Source organism: Hyposmocoma kahamanoa, unplaced genomic scaffold (genome assembly GCF_003589595.1).
Source record: "Hyposmocoma kahamanoa isolate Upper Pololo Valley unplaced genomic scaffold, ASM358959v1 64, whole genome shotgun sequence".
NCBI lineage: Eukaryota > Metazoa > Arthropoda > Insecta > Lepidoptera > Cosmopterigidae > Hyposmocoma > Hyposmocoma kahamanoa.
Genome location: NW_020653852.1, coordinates 8,981,417 through 8,995,521, shown reverse-complemented (window position 1 = coordinate 8,995,521; position 14,105 = coordinate 8,981,417). Strand labels below are relative to the sequence as shown.

At 35.9% G+C, this 14,105-nt stretch overlaps 1 protein-coding gene across 13 annotated transcripts in view; it reads left to right on the top strand.

The window, feature by feature from the left end:
- Positions 1 to 14,105, top strand: part of LOC113231130 (potassium/sodium hyperpolarization-activated cyclic nucleotide-gated channel 2) — a 385,438-nt gene that overhangs the window by 139,858 nt on the left and 231,475 nt on the right. Inside the window, exon 1 of one of the 13 annotated variants that reach the window (XM_026465317.1) lies at positions 4,560 to 4,633. The exons of the other annotated variants lie outside the window; for them this stretch is intronic. The gene's annotated coding sequence lies outside the window, so the exon portion shown is untranslated. Of the gene's footprint in view, positions 1 to 4,559; positions 4,634 to 14,105 lie in introns of those variants that run through there. 13 annotated transcript variants of the gene reach the window in all.

Sequence of the window (14,105 nt, the reverse complement as noted above, 5' to 3'; positions counted from 1 at the left end):
TGACAACTGATTGGTTAAATTTATTATAAATAGATGAGATAAAATAACGTATAAAGTGTCTCAAACTAGAGAGTTAAGTTGAAGAAATGGTATGGTATGGTGTGACGGGCTGGTGTCCGCAACTCGGCGTCCAGGCATCTATTTTACATGTAGAAGGAATAGCATTTCTTTATTTTGACGACTTCTTGCCTGTAAGTTAATAATGTGCCGAACTCTAAGAATATTACAGAAACCAAGCAATTCCGGTGGATTTTAGTAGCAGCAGTAGACCTTACCTATTTTAGCCACTAAGCAGTAATGTGAACGTTGCGTTCCGGTGTTGAAGGGCAAGGGTGATAGTGAAATCAGGCACATGGAACTTATATCTCAGGGTGACAGGCGCAATCAGATCTTTGTAATTTAAAGCTCTGAGTGGTACTGCAACTGTTATGGACAGGCGTGTAGCTTACCGCTATATATTAAAAAAATTTAGAAAATTTGTTCTACACTTGGCTGAAAAAAAAACTAACACGAAACCTTCCTGTAATAATATTCAAAGAGCTCAGCTGCGACATCATGAAAATATGCAGCATTGAGCCATCTGAATGGGAAGATTTGGCAGCACTGTGCCCTGAATGAACTGGATTGTAAAGAATTTGAAGAGGAGCGTAAAACTGAATTCGATGCTAAACGCGACGATACAAAGTCCCATCTATCGTTCGCCATTATTATTCGCCATAATTACGTTGGCGGTGTACTTAATACGCACGGCGAAGATTGGCTACATTAGTCATCTTCTAGCACATTAGCTCCAATCCAACTAGGAGTCGACGTAGTCATCGTAACCGTGTACGGTCGGACAGATAGATAGAGGGTATACAGTAGTAGACGTTTGATAGAAAATAATGTTTTGCTTACGTCAGCTGATTTGAATGAATTTTGTTGACCTGTTATTGGTAAAGAGATAAGTTTTTCTACTTCTTTCATCCACGCCGAACAGCCGCTCTGTATACTCAAGCCGTAAGCATCTCATTTATTACTATAATAATGATCTAGCTAGTGCGTGTTGCCAAATATTCAGGAAATATGAAGTAAAATCTAGAAACGCACTAACATTCCTTTTTTTAAAGATGAGTTTTAAGTCGCAAAGATACGAGCGTTACTGCCACAACATCCGTCACCCAGGGACATAAAGTTGACAAGTCCTATGTGTCTCTAGTTTCACCAGCTCCCTTAGCTTTGAAAAACCAGAGCGCAGTAAGGCCCACGTTACAGTTTGGCGGCAGAAATTGGCATAGTGGCATATAAAACCTTGCAACATACCATAAAAGACGTTGAATACATTAGTTTAACGGACGAACATAGCGTAAGAAAGAAGAATTAAATCTGCTTTATAAACTAAAGACAATTTTTTGTAATAAGTGGAATCCCGACACTTATTTACGTTAGACAATGTTTTCTGTTTTCAGCAGTGGACATACTTCGACTAAAGTAATGATAATGGTAAATTATGTTTGCTCATTGCAAAGAGGTCCCGTTGAAAATTTCTAAATGCTAGCCTCCAAAAATATATTTTCATTGGTCTAAGCTATTTTAAACTTACACTTAAAACAGCTACCTAATTTTGGCACTAGCTCAAAATACAAATCTTTTACCTGACTAAACCTGTGAATTTTTCAACGATTCCCGGTTCCCCTCTTAGTAGAGGATTTCGGTGCGCTGCCTTACTGCGGGTTTACAAGGACAGTTAATTTTTCATTACGAAGTTTTCCTCACCGTTAAAAAGAATTGCTACTACATATTCACAAATATACGTAACTTAAAAACTAAAGTGTTATTTTATTAGACAATAAGTCGAAATACACACATAAGATACAATAAAAGCTTAAACGCTAGAAAGTAAAACTAGGATCAAATAATATTAATAAAATTGGGTCCCCGCGGCAAGGTGCCCAAGATTTTTTTTATAAGATCAACTGGCGGGACCAATGAGTCTTGCACCTGGTCGTAAGCTACACGCCTGTCCATAACAGTTGCAATAAATACCACTCAGAGCTTTAAATCGTAAAGATCTGAGGGGCACTGCCACTGCGCCCGTTACCCTGAGATATAAGTTAAGAAGTTTCATGTGCCAGTAATTTCACCAGCATCCTTATCTTACAAAACAGGAACGCAGTAATGCTCTATTAAAATGCTAACATTACTGCTTGGCGGCAGAAATAGGTAAGGCAAGAAGCTGGCAGCGTTCCCCCTTTGTATGGCCATGCTAATGCATTGGGCAAGGTATTTACAGACCCTTGGATTTCCCAACCAGTCTATTAATTCATTGGATAAAATTTTGTACAGATGAAGAGCACCGGGACCCCACGGACGGAATAGGTAGTCGGAGCCGAGGTCCTGGTACTTATTACTTTGTATTACTTTTAAAGCTGAAGTTATACGCACCCCTCATGGAAGAATGGCATAAGTGCAGTTACGTCAACAACGTTTATTGCTCCGTTAGATACAGAATAATATAACCCACATCCTCTCCAATTCTTGTAACTCTATTGACTAATGTTGAAGATAGATTTACAAGAATTGGAGTGGATGTGGGTTATACTTTTCTGTATCTAATGGAGCAATAAATGTGGTTGACGTAACTGCACTTATGCTATTCTTCCATGAGGGGTGCTTACGTACATACCAGCATAGGGATTGGAATGCGAACCGGTGTCCTCTCAAGTTGAGAAGCAACCCTTACACTAGGCTACCACCGCTCTCCACGCGGAACCAACTTTGCAGATGTCATCAGAATGCACCAATATCTGCTTCGTGCTTGATCCACGTCCGTCATTTCATAGAAATACAGCAAATGCGGTGCAGCTAGGTGAGCTAGGTTGCACTTGAATTAATACAAAGAATTCTAAAGTGCAGCGCGTTCCGCAGTCTGTGCACCCAAATCAAATTTAGTTGGCTTAATACCATGGTCTAGGATCAAGTCGAACTTGTTAACCTTTGTATTACCCGACTTGGCCTGTATTGTTAATAAACTTGGTGATCCTCATTAAACAATCTGCTAAGCACTATAGGTGTGTTTTACAATTACATTTATATTATAAAACCTTTTAGTACCAAATCACAAACTTTGTACAAGTTCCAAGGTAAAAGCAGAGTTTTACACCTTCAAGGTGCCATAATTAGAGCTGAAATTCAGAAGTTGGGGTGTTTGAATCGGCCTTGAACGTTAAATATACTAGTCGATCCATTTATTCTATAGAGACTGAAATATCTATTCATGCATGTTTTCAACATCGATGGTGTGTCTATGTTAATTAATTTTTGTTGAATGTGATGGTGTTGCTTATTTTGAAATCTTTATCCCTTCACCAATATGTATTATGGATTTAAGAATTTATTCTTATTAGTGATGTTATATAGTAAGATACAGTTGCTTGAATTTATACATTACAAGATTATGTAATAATATTAAACAGCATTTTACCGAAAAACAAAATTGGTAATATCATTATTAAAATTATATATATATATAACACTGTCTGCTCAAATCAGATCTATACCTAGCAGTAAGAAGTATAAAGAATATAGATACATTGTAAAATATAAATTCTAGGACACTTTTAACAAAAGGATGATATTCAAACCCAAGAAGTTATGTCACCATTCTGCAGCCAGAGAGCCTACACGTTACTAAATATTCAGTACGTCTAATTTACCTAATATTCCTTGAATGCCTGTATGCACCTTTACAACACATTTATAAATTATTGAACAGTTTAGAGATATCTCAGTGAACCGTTATAGAAAATAGTTTTGAGAAAGTGATGACAATAAAGGGTTTTATAAGTTAGGTAATACATTTGAAAGGCACCGCGTGATTTCGCAGAAACGATATATCGTGCATCTAACAAATTTTCATAATATTTAATATTGTGTACTGAAGAAATTGAAGTACTGCAAGTACTGTAAAAGTGCTGTCTGCAGCAAGTAGTCTGGGGAGGGTGGTGTCACAGTTCCGGCGGCGGGGCCGTCAGTGCTCGCCCGGCCCTCGATCCGTGCGCATGTCCCTGCGCGACCCTCCCGCTCCGTTACATAACACCCGGGCAATCATAGTGTTAAGGCTTATTCTGTGATCAATAACCACGTTTTGCACGTTTTTACTATAATAAGTTAGAATAACGTAAGCCGCCGTCCACGAAGCTTCGCCTCTTGCCACCGCTTTTGTGATATTCGGTTGTGATATATTCGTTTAGGCCAGCTTTTTGCTCGTAGTGGTAGGTTAACGCACCGTGTAGGTTGTAAGGTATTATAAGTAATGTCCATCTAACGGAGTTGTCCTATTCTACATCCTAGCCGTCTAAGCCCCTGTTTAGACGTGTTCCTATAAGGGACCATATTTGTTTCACTGTCTGTCCACTTGTTGATCAATCCTTGTCCTTGAGTCCTTGAGTCCCAGTCCTGGTCTTGTAGTGAGTAACGGGAGTTGGGTACTTGTTGATCGCGGTGCGATGCGCGTGATACGCGCGTGAGGCGCGAGAGTGGCTCGTCACGGCTTCGCGCGACTGGTGGCGGCGCGCCACGCCATATGGCGCCTGCGCCGCTCCGTCTCGCAGCCCCCACAGGACTCCAGTGACAATGAACAAACCAGCCATCTGTATGTTTCTTTCTTCTCTTTCTTGCAAGCTTCTGCCACTGTTGTCTTTTGTTTTTTTATAAAGTCCCATGAAGCGATTATTATTTTTAATTACGACAAAAATACAACTAGCAAAATATGCTTTCGAAACTCGCGAAGAAACATCAACTCCCCATGTAAATTGCTACCAAATTGTTATTTTAAGAACGATACTTTGTATTCTGTTTTTCCTATTTAGGCATAAAATGGAACGAAACATAACTAATATATACATATATATATCTATATTGCGTATGCATTCGCTCGCAAATATGGTTAGATCATAGTAGACAAAGCCAACGAAGGCCGTAAAAGCTTATGCAATACATTATATTGAAGCAACATTTCTTTACGACTTCATGCGACTTTTGTTTTATTGTCTTTCAATAGTGAGTTGTATTTCTTACGGAACTTGTATGAAATTTATTTTCTTTGATCTGTACCGCCTTACAAGCTTTTGTTGTGAGTCACTTTCATACTATGTATGTTCCTTAATTCCCTAATCATTTGTGTTCCAAGAAAAGTATTTAAAACTTCACTAATCGACGTCCAACGGTCCTGTTTTACTATCCTATTTTTCTTTGTGTTTGTTTTCCGCCTGCAATCTGTTCTGTTCCCTTCGTTTCTTATTTCCCTTGTGGAGGCAGCTGTTTCAATGTCCGCAATGAAATATCTACGGTATAATGTGCTACGTAGACGAAATAAATGCTCTGATGTTTTTTGTAAAAAAATAAAGTAGGTTATGAATATTTCTGTAACATTTTTAATAAAGCAAAAACAAAGTACCTTCCATAGTATTTATTTTTATCATCTCATAAAACAATAATAATAATTATAATGAGTATTAAATAGATTTTTTTTATTGACAAAGTATAAAGAGTAATTTATTTCGTCAACGTGAGAATAAGAAACTAAAGATAAGCCATATATCATCGCAAATCGTAATAAATGTTGTCACAAATTGTTGTTTTATTTTGCGCTTCTCGTAAATCAACACATGTCAAAATGTAATAATTGCAAGTGATCCATATTATTATTTAAAGTCCAAACTTCTGGAGCTCATTGAGTTTTACGGACTACACTGTTTCATTTAATTTTATTTGACATTATATTTTTTCGCTCATCAGTAGGGATTGGAGTGAGCATAGTGTATTTTACTTTTTACTCCAGGTAATAAACACATAGTGTACAAACCGGTCTCGAGAATCTCGAAATGATTAAAGCATTTTTTAATTAAAAACTAAGGGCGCCCTAAACTAATTTCACTTGATGGAAATGACGGTAAGGTCAACGATGGAGAATGCATACATAAATAATGCCTATTCACTCTCGCCTTGAAATGAATTAAATATGGCTGCGCAGTGACATTCTATACATTTATACATTGGAATGCTCAGATTTGTTCTTGGAAACGTGTACAATGTAGATAACAGAAAATCGAAACCGTAGTAACTAAAATAATAATAAACTACATCTTTACCTTAATACTTCGGATACAAGGTTTATAATTGAACTTTTTTTTAAAGATTTCTGATTTAATAATGATCGTTCGTTTTTGTAAAAATTGAATGACTCCAATGCTTGGACTTTAAAAATAGTACTGTGCCAAGTTTTGTTAGCTGCAAATACCGGTAGGTCTACCCTCGCTTTATTTCATGTATAAATTCCTTGGCATGTGGTTGGCAAAAATCACTAAATAATAAGCTTATTGTAGTCAATGTTATTTGTAAGATTATATACACTGTAACACGTCCTTATTCATTCGACTGATTTCGAAAAGTACACTGCAATAAATGTCTGTTACGACTCGCTAGCTTTGTCGATGTTACACACAGTGTATTTCTAAATTTAGTATAATTGATGTTTGAATAATGGCTTCCTTTGTTATTACACGTGTAACAGTTTTAGCTTGAAAACTATTATTACAGTTGGTTTAGTGAAATGTATATTATTTGAGGTAATAAATAAAACTTTTATGTTGAATAACCAACTGACTAAAATTAGAAATTATAAATAGAATTATAAAACTTGCTTTACCGGCGAGGAATAATGTCGTGATGATTCCTGCACGTCGACGAAAATTTTGTAGCAGTAGAGGTTCTTGTGAAAGAGTTCGTTCAAGGTAGTATTGCCACCTTACCTATTTCTGCCGCTAAGCACTAATGTGAGCATTACTACGTTTCAGTTGTTAAGAATAAGGCTGCCGGTAAAATTACACACATATGTCTCAGGATGATAGGAGCAGTGGCAAAGTCCTTCAAATCCAAAGATATTGCGTTTTAAAGCTCCGAGTAGGCACTGCAACTGTTATAGACAGGCGTGTCGCTTAACACCAGGTGCACGATTTGTCCGTCCAGTCACTATTATCATAAAAAAAAAAACATGTAACTACTCGAAGACGTGCAAAGCTGCTTTGAGAGAGCGTAATAGGCCGTCCTTTAGAGACGCTGTTCTTACATAAGGGCTTTATTGTAATGGCTTCATTTTAATACTTGGAATTGTTGAGCTTATGTATATGAAGAAATGTTTTGCAATATTCATTAATCAACGCATTCTTCATCTGTCAAGAATTAATAAAAATGCAGTATAGTTTACAAAGAGAATTCGAACAACCTTCATGCATTCTTGAAGGGCGAATTCTCATACGCAAAAGAATTTTAATTATTATTTAATGACAATGTGAATTAATTATTTTGATTAGAAAGAACAAGCAAAAGACGCAGCACTTTTCATAACAATTTAAGGTTCCAGGTCTAAAATCTGCAATTCTTAATTGCATTTTACTTCAATATAACTAATTGTAAAAAACTAAACAAATAAAGAAAGATACAAAAGACATAAAGAAGGGGTACAGCTAATACGGAATACGATTTATTTATGAAATAGATACTTTAAATTGTTTGCTGAGCAACTCCTATAAAACACTTTAAAACATTGTTTATGGGAAATGAAACCATTTTTCCGGAATAAATTAAATCGCGTATATTTATTCTTTCTAGCGTTTCGGACCCTTTACAGGTCCCATGGTCACGGTTGACTGTTTAAGCTTATTGAATAGGCTCGTATACCTATATGAAAAGACTGATGCGAATAGAGAAAGCGAAATATATAGGTACGTCAGGAGCGTAGCGCGTGAAGGTCAATAACCGTTGCTATCCCAGTGGGAACAGGCTTGACAGTATGTATGTACGAGAGGCGGTTAAAAGTAATGTACCTACATATGAAATAAAACACTGCAAATGAAACACGTGAAACAAAATACTGTCTCTCGTAACTCAAAATGGTGGATTTTAAAAGACACAATTGAACTTTCAGTGCAAAAAAATTCTGAATGGAACCAAAAAAATTGTATTCCGTTTATTATGCATAAACAAAATTATCCTATTATTCGTAATAAGATTCATTCAGTATTTTTTTTTTACTTTCAAATCTTGTTTTCTCAATTACACCATCTTTCAGTTATTATTACAGCATTTGGTTTCATGAGCGATTTGTTTAAAAACAGTAATTGTTAATTTTTTAATATTTTACTTTTTTTACGACATGTGAAACGAAACGCAACAAACAAAAGAGTGTCATTAATTTTGAAAAACCTTCATCGTCTGTCGCCGAAGCAGGTGAAATAACGAGTAAAAGCGTCCTATAATGTAACTAACTGAGCAACTTTTTCTTTTGCGTGAAGCTATCGATTCCTTAATATCCGCTGGAGATTAGATCACGTTTGGAAGCATTTTCTCCCTAGAAAATGCTTGAAATTTAATCCTTCTTTTTTACAGGTTACTTAAAGATTAGCTATAGCAGATGTTGTACCTACTCCGAAAACTAGAATTTAGTGTCAGTATCACTTTGTTTTGAATGATCATATAAGTTTTAAACTTTATAGTTTCAAGGTTTTACCATATCGGCATATTTTTCAACATATATATGATCCATTGACGTGTGTTAATTAGGTGAAAGTTATATATCAGGATAGTAGTAAGTAAAAGGCTGTGGTTTTGCTACCCCGATGAGAAATGAACGTGAAGTGTGTGTATGTTCTCGGTCCACAAGATTTATTGTAAGAAATTTTAAAAGAGGAAAAGAATAGCAAATAAAATTATATGAAGAAAATGTACAATTATTATGAAACACTCCCTATGAAAATAATTAACGCAATACACAATACTCACCCCAAAAGGACCTATACATATACTATACAATTTTAATAGCAATCGACGTGAAATTTTACAATAAGGAAATGATGGGGATCTGTGATTTACGGGGTCGTCTTCTCGTTTTACGAATTTTGATGAGAGCGACGACGGATAGAACATACGTAGTGAATGAAAAGAGTTCGAAAATGATCCATAATTTAAAAAATAAGAAGCCAGGAACCAGGAAAGAGAATCATAAAAAGGTGAAATGACGACAAAGGAAGTCAGTATCGTGACAAGTTCCGCTGTAGATTATGGGTCTACTCTAGAAGAAATTTTAAGCCTTAGTCTGGCCTAATGCGAGTGGCGGATGTCACATGTTTTATTTGGGTTGGATTGGAGCTTAAAACAAATCAGAAATATCGAATAAAGCGTGAAATACACTGAAAGCAGGTGCGGGTCGGTCGTTTGTCTGGTCGGAAGCGCGGCGGTTGTGATTCCGTGTATTTATATGCACGATAACATACGCCCTGCGCCCGCACTCGCTTTCAATCTGTTTCACGCTTAAAAATTAAAGTTGCACCATGATGAAAAAGCTATAACTAGTGATAATCGTATACTGAATTATTACTAATACAAATATCGAACAAACATGAATACAAATTCCTTCGATCCGAATTTGGTTTTTTTGTGTTTATTCGGTCTTTGTATCAACAATAATAACGAACTAGTGGAATATTTTCATAAAAAAATAGATGAACATCATAATAGCAGAAACGATATCATGAAAATCTTAAAATCTGTTTCACTCGTCGTTATGCCAAGTATAGTATACAAATAGAAATACAACAAGACTCGGTAGGTATTTGCGTCGTAGTTTATACAATATTCTTTCACCGAAACACAAAAATAGGCTACTTCTAGTCAAGGAAAATGAAAAACAAAAATAATTACCATTATATATGTATCATTAATAATCCAACGTAACTTTTGGCCTCGACCAAATTTCGCATTGAAGTCGGACAAAGAATGAATGCCTAGGATTCGCCTACAGTAACCTCAGCTCTTGCAAATTTATTCACCGACTCATTACACGACTCATTCAAAGAATGCTTACTTGGGTTTATTTTGAGTTTATTTTGTTGTTTTTTTTTGTTATACCAAGTGACGAAACGAATAAGTCGTGTGCCCGGTGGTAAGCAACATGCCTGTCCATAGCAGTCGCAGTGCCATTCAGAGCTTTAAATCACAAAGATCTGAGGGGCACTGTCACTGCGCCCGTCACCCTGAGACATAAATTGACAAGTCCCACGTGCTGGTAATTTCACCGCCATCTTTGCTATTTAAAACTGGAACGTAACCAGTAATGCTCACATTCCTGCTTGGCGGCAGAAATAGATAAGATGGCAGTAGTACTTGCTTGGACGAACAAGGAACTTTACTGCTAATGTAGTTTGTACTCCCTTCTTGAAGACGATCCGTGCGTATCAGTGAGACGTATTAAGGGTTGATACAGTACAATATTTACATTGTCATTATTTTAAGCTTCACTAAGTACAAAGTATTGATTGTCTTCCTTTACAGCCGTTCAAACAAGACGATAAATCAATGTGAGTGTTATAGTCAAGTCACGTCTCTCTACGCGCAAGTCTTATTTTTACTCCCCCGCATTCTTTCAGAAATAACTACAATATTGCAGATTATATTTCAATAAAGGTCGTTATTTTATGAGTATAGATACTATAGCACACAATAACAAAGATTGATTGAGAGATTTTGCAATATTTTTTTTTGCCATACCCTATGTTCACTACAGACGTGCAGGATGCTTAGACCAAGTCTATTACTGTTTGATGGTCCTTTCCAAATACAGACTACATAGTCAACCTCTGTATAATGGTAAAGTAAGCCTCTCTGTATTGTCATAAAAGTTTGCATTATCCATCAAACGCAAATGTATCAACTTCACTTTAGATATTGTCATGTTTAATTTTTTATTTAATTTTAAAACAAGCAAAGGAAATTTTAAATCATAAAGTCCACGGCATTTGCTGTACACCTTACTGTATATGTATACGATACTTCCTTAATATTGCAAATATAATTCCCTTTAGACGGCAGTACCGTTTTTCTATTTACCGGTTTTAATAACATAAAAAATGTACGAGCTGTGATGATTATGTTATTTTATTTTTACTATAGTGTATCAACCTATATTATAATCTAATATTAATTAGGTAAAACGTTTTCCGATTAAGACCTTCCATAGGCGTTTAAAAAAAGAATAATGGGCCATTATCTACCATGTGGGTTTTTATTTCAGAGGTCATTACTATTAATGCAATTGGTTATTCGTAAATGCAAGCTTATATAGCAATAAAGTACAATGTTAGAAGATTGTGTTTTGTGGATGTTGTGTATGTATGTGTTGTGTATGTATGTGTTGTGTATGAAATGAGAATCTACGTTAATCCCTAGACTTGAAAGTTGTTTCTTTTCAAGGATATTTTTCCAAAGCCAACGTGATCAAAATACCAATTAGTTTAAGGTTCCTACAGGATCGGATATTCTATTGTCTAAAATGAGATTTAACAAACGAACCATTTGAAGCTTTTTTGTCATATTTTTCTGATTCTGAATACCGATGTGGCCTAAGCCTTCCTGGTATTCAGAAAGAATGAAAAGGCCCGGGCCACATAATTTATTTACAAGTAGAAACGAAAAGGCAGTAACAATAAAATAATATAAAAAACTACAAACATTATAAAACATTCCCTACTAAACAATCCAGACAATACTTGCCCCAAAAGGGCCTACATACGTGTATCTATATTTAAAAACAATAAATCACGTGAAGTTTGAGTTTTACATGAGGGTAATTTATGAACACGTCCCCTCGTTATGAAAATTTGGATGAGAATAATGACCTAACGAACCGACTTAAGAATAATGGAAGGAAGAGGGGACTCCCGAACGATTCAAAGTTTTAAAAGTAAGTGGCTAGAAACCAGTAAAGAGGTTGACAAAAAGCTGGGATGACGTTAAAGGAGGTCAGTATTTATACATGTATATACGTCATAAGTGAATTGAATTAATAACGGTATTGTTGAAACTTTTTCGAAATACTGTGTTTACAAATTAGGGTTGATTAAAAGGATTGTAGACGCATTTTCAAAGACACAAAATAAATTCTGTCTTTTATATAGAATTCTGAATGTGCGATAATAGGTTGTGACCTTCGGTGCTTATTCTTTAACCGTTACTATTTCGACTTTTAGTAACAAAACATCATAAGCTCAAAATATCCAGTTTATTATTAAAAAAACTAAGCGAGCATTCGTGTTTACGACACGAAGGCTGTTCAATTTTACTTTATCGTTTCATTTGCATACTTACAATCCGTAACGCGTTACGTTGTAATTTATGATAGGAATAAAGAAACTTGCGAAGTATTAGTACCACCTAGAAGAAACCATACATATATGCAAATAGTTGTTGCATTATTTTTGTCTAAACTGTTTAGGAATGACGGTGCAAATCATTGTAGTTAGTAGCCAATTCGAAATACGCGGAAATGCTACGCCGTAGTACGTAGAGCTTGCTACTTGAATACGTGAGCCGCCGACGCGCTACGTGAGAAAACGTGTTTCAATTCGACCTTTTTGCCTCAGGAAATTCTAGACGATTTCCGTGAAGCGTTTTCGTGAATATTTTGTTTATATATACGATGTTAATGGTTGATTATGATTTTACATGTGATATGGTGTATGTATGTCTAATTTTGAATAAAAAAGAGTACAAAGAAATCCACTCAAATCTCATAAAAAAATGTAAAACTTATTAACTTAAGGTATTACCGTAACGAGACTTTGTAGTAACTTCATAGACAACTCAGCCCTGAAACAATTTTGTAAAAATACGATTTTTAAGTTCTTAGGTTTTCGCGATTGTTACACATAGGAAATGAAACTACCTTTACCTGTAAAGGGCCCGAAACGTTGGTTTGTTTGAAAAAACAAATATACGCTATTTAAATCCGGAAAAATAGTTTCATTTCCTACGATTTTTAAGTTGTATCTATCAATGACGTTACTTAGGCGCTTTCATGCTATGTAAAGTGCTTAGCAGCCTAGGGATCGAAAAAAATTGTGGAAATAACTGTGTATAAGCTGTGGAACATCAAATATCTATCGCCTCTTGAAGTGGGTTATCATGTTCCAAATGTCCCAAACTTAAATCGCATGCTCAAAAGTTCCTGAAGAACGAAAGTTCGTGAACACTTTCAATTCAAACTTCTACTTGAATAATTAATCATTGTGGAACCGTGGATATAGAACACGTCGTTTGCTTTTTGTTTGTATCTTTGAAACAACTTTGTAATCAAAATATAAATAATTTATTTACTGAATTTTTAAATCATATTTTTATTGGTTATTGTACACCTGTATTTTGTAAATGTTGAGAAATAATGAACTTAACTTGTACTAGCAGTCTACTGCTCCTTTTGAAAAAATTTGTTCGGGGAAGGCTTAGCCCTAGGGAGACTAGCCGCCTTAACTATTACTGCCGTCGAGCAGTAATGTGAGCATTAAAGCGTTGGATTTTGAATGGTAAGGGTGCTGGTGAAATTACAGGCGCATGAAACTTGTCAACTTTGTCTCAGTCACAGGGTAACGGGCGCAGTGGTATTGCCGTTCAGATCTTTGTGATTTCAGTTCTGAGTGGCACTGCAACTTCTTACCACCAATCGCACGACTTGTTCGTCCCGTCACTTGGTATAAAAAGAGATATGATTATTGTTAACTTTCAAAGGCCCCTTGTACATAAAAAAATACATAATATGTAAAGTGATTCAGACCCAGAAAATATTATTCCTGTGATCACGTAAACCATAAGTTCCCAAACTTTTTGGTTCACCGCCCACTTAAGCAAGATAACAAAATTTCAACGCCCACCACCACAATAAATAATTGAAAACATGTATTTTTAATATTAACTTAACACAAAAAATCACAGGGTCTTCCCTGTCATTTTTTGTATTAATATAAGCTATAGGTATATAATGTAGTGTAGTTTATACAGATAATTCATGTTTTTTTTTTCAAATACGGGCAACATCAACGCCCCCAAAAATTGCTTCCGAGTCCCCTACCTTAGGACTCTTCAGCGCCCACTCCCCGGTGGGTATTATTATAGTTTGCTCAGTCTTTGGAGGCTAAGGGCAATGCCACGTGGACGTTGCCGGCGGTGCGTTGCGTCATCGCAACGCTATGATTTCATGCACGAAGTGCCACACAAGCAATGTAGTGTCGTGATTTAAC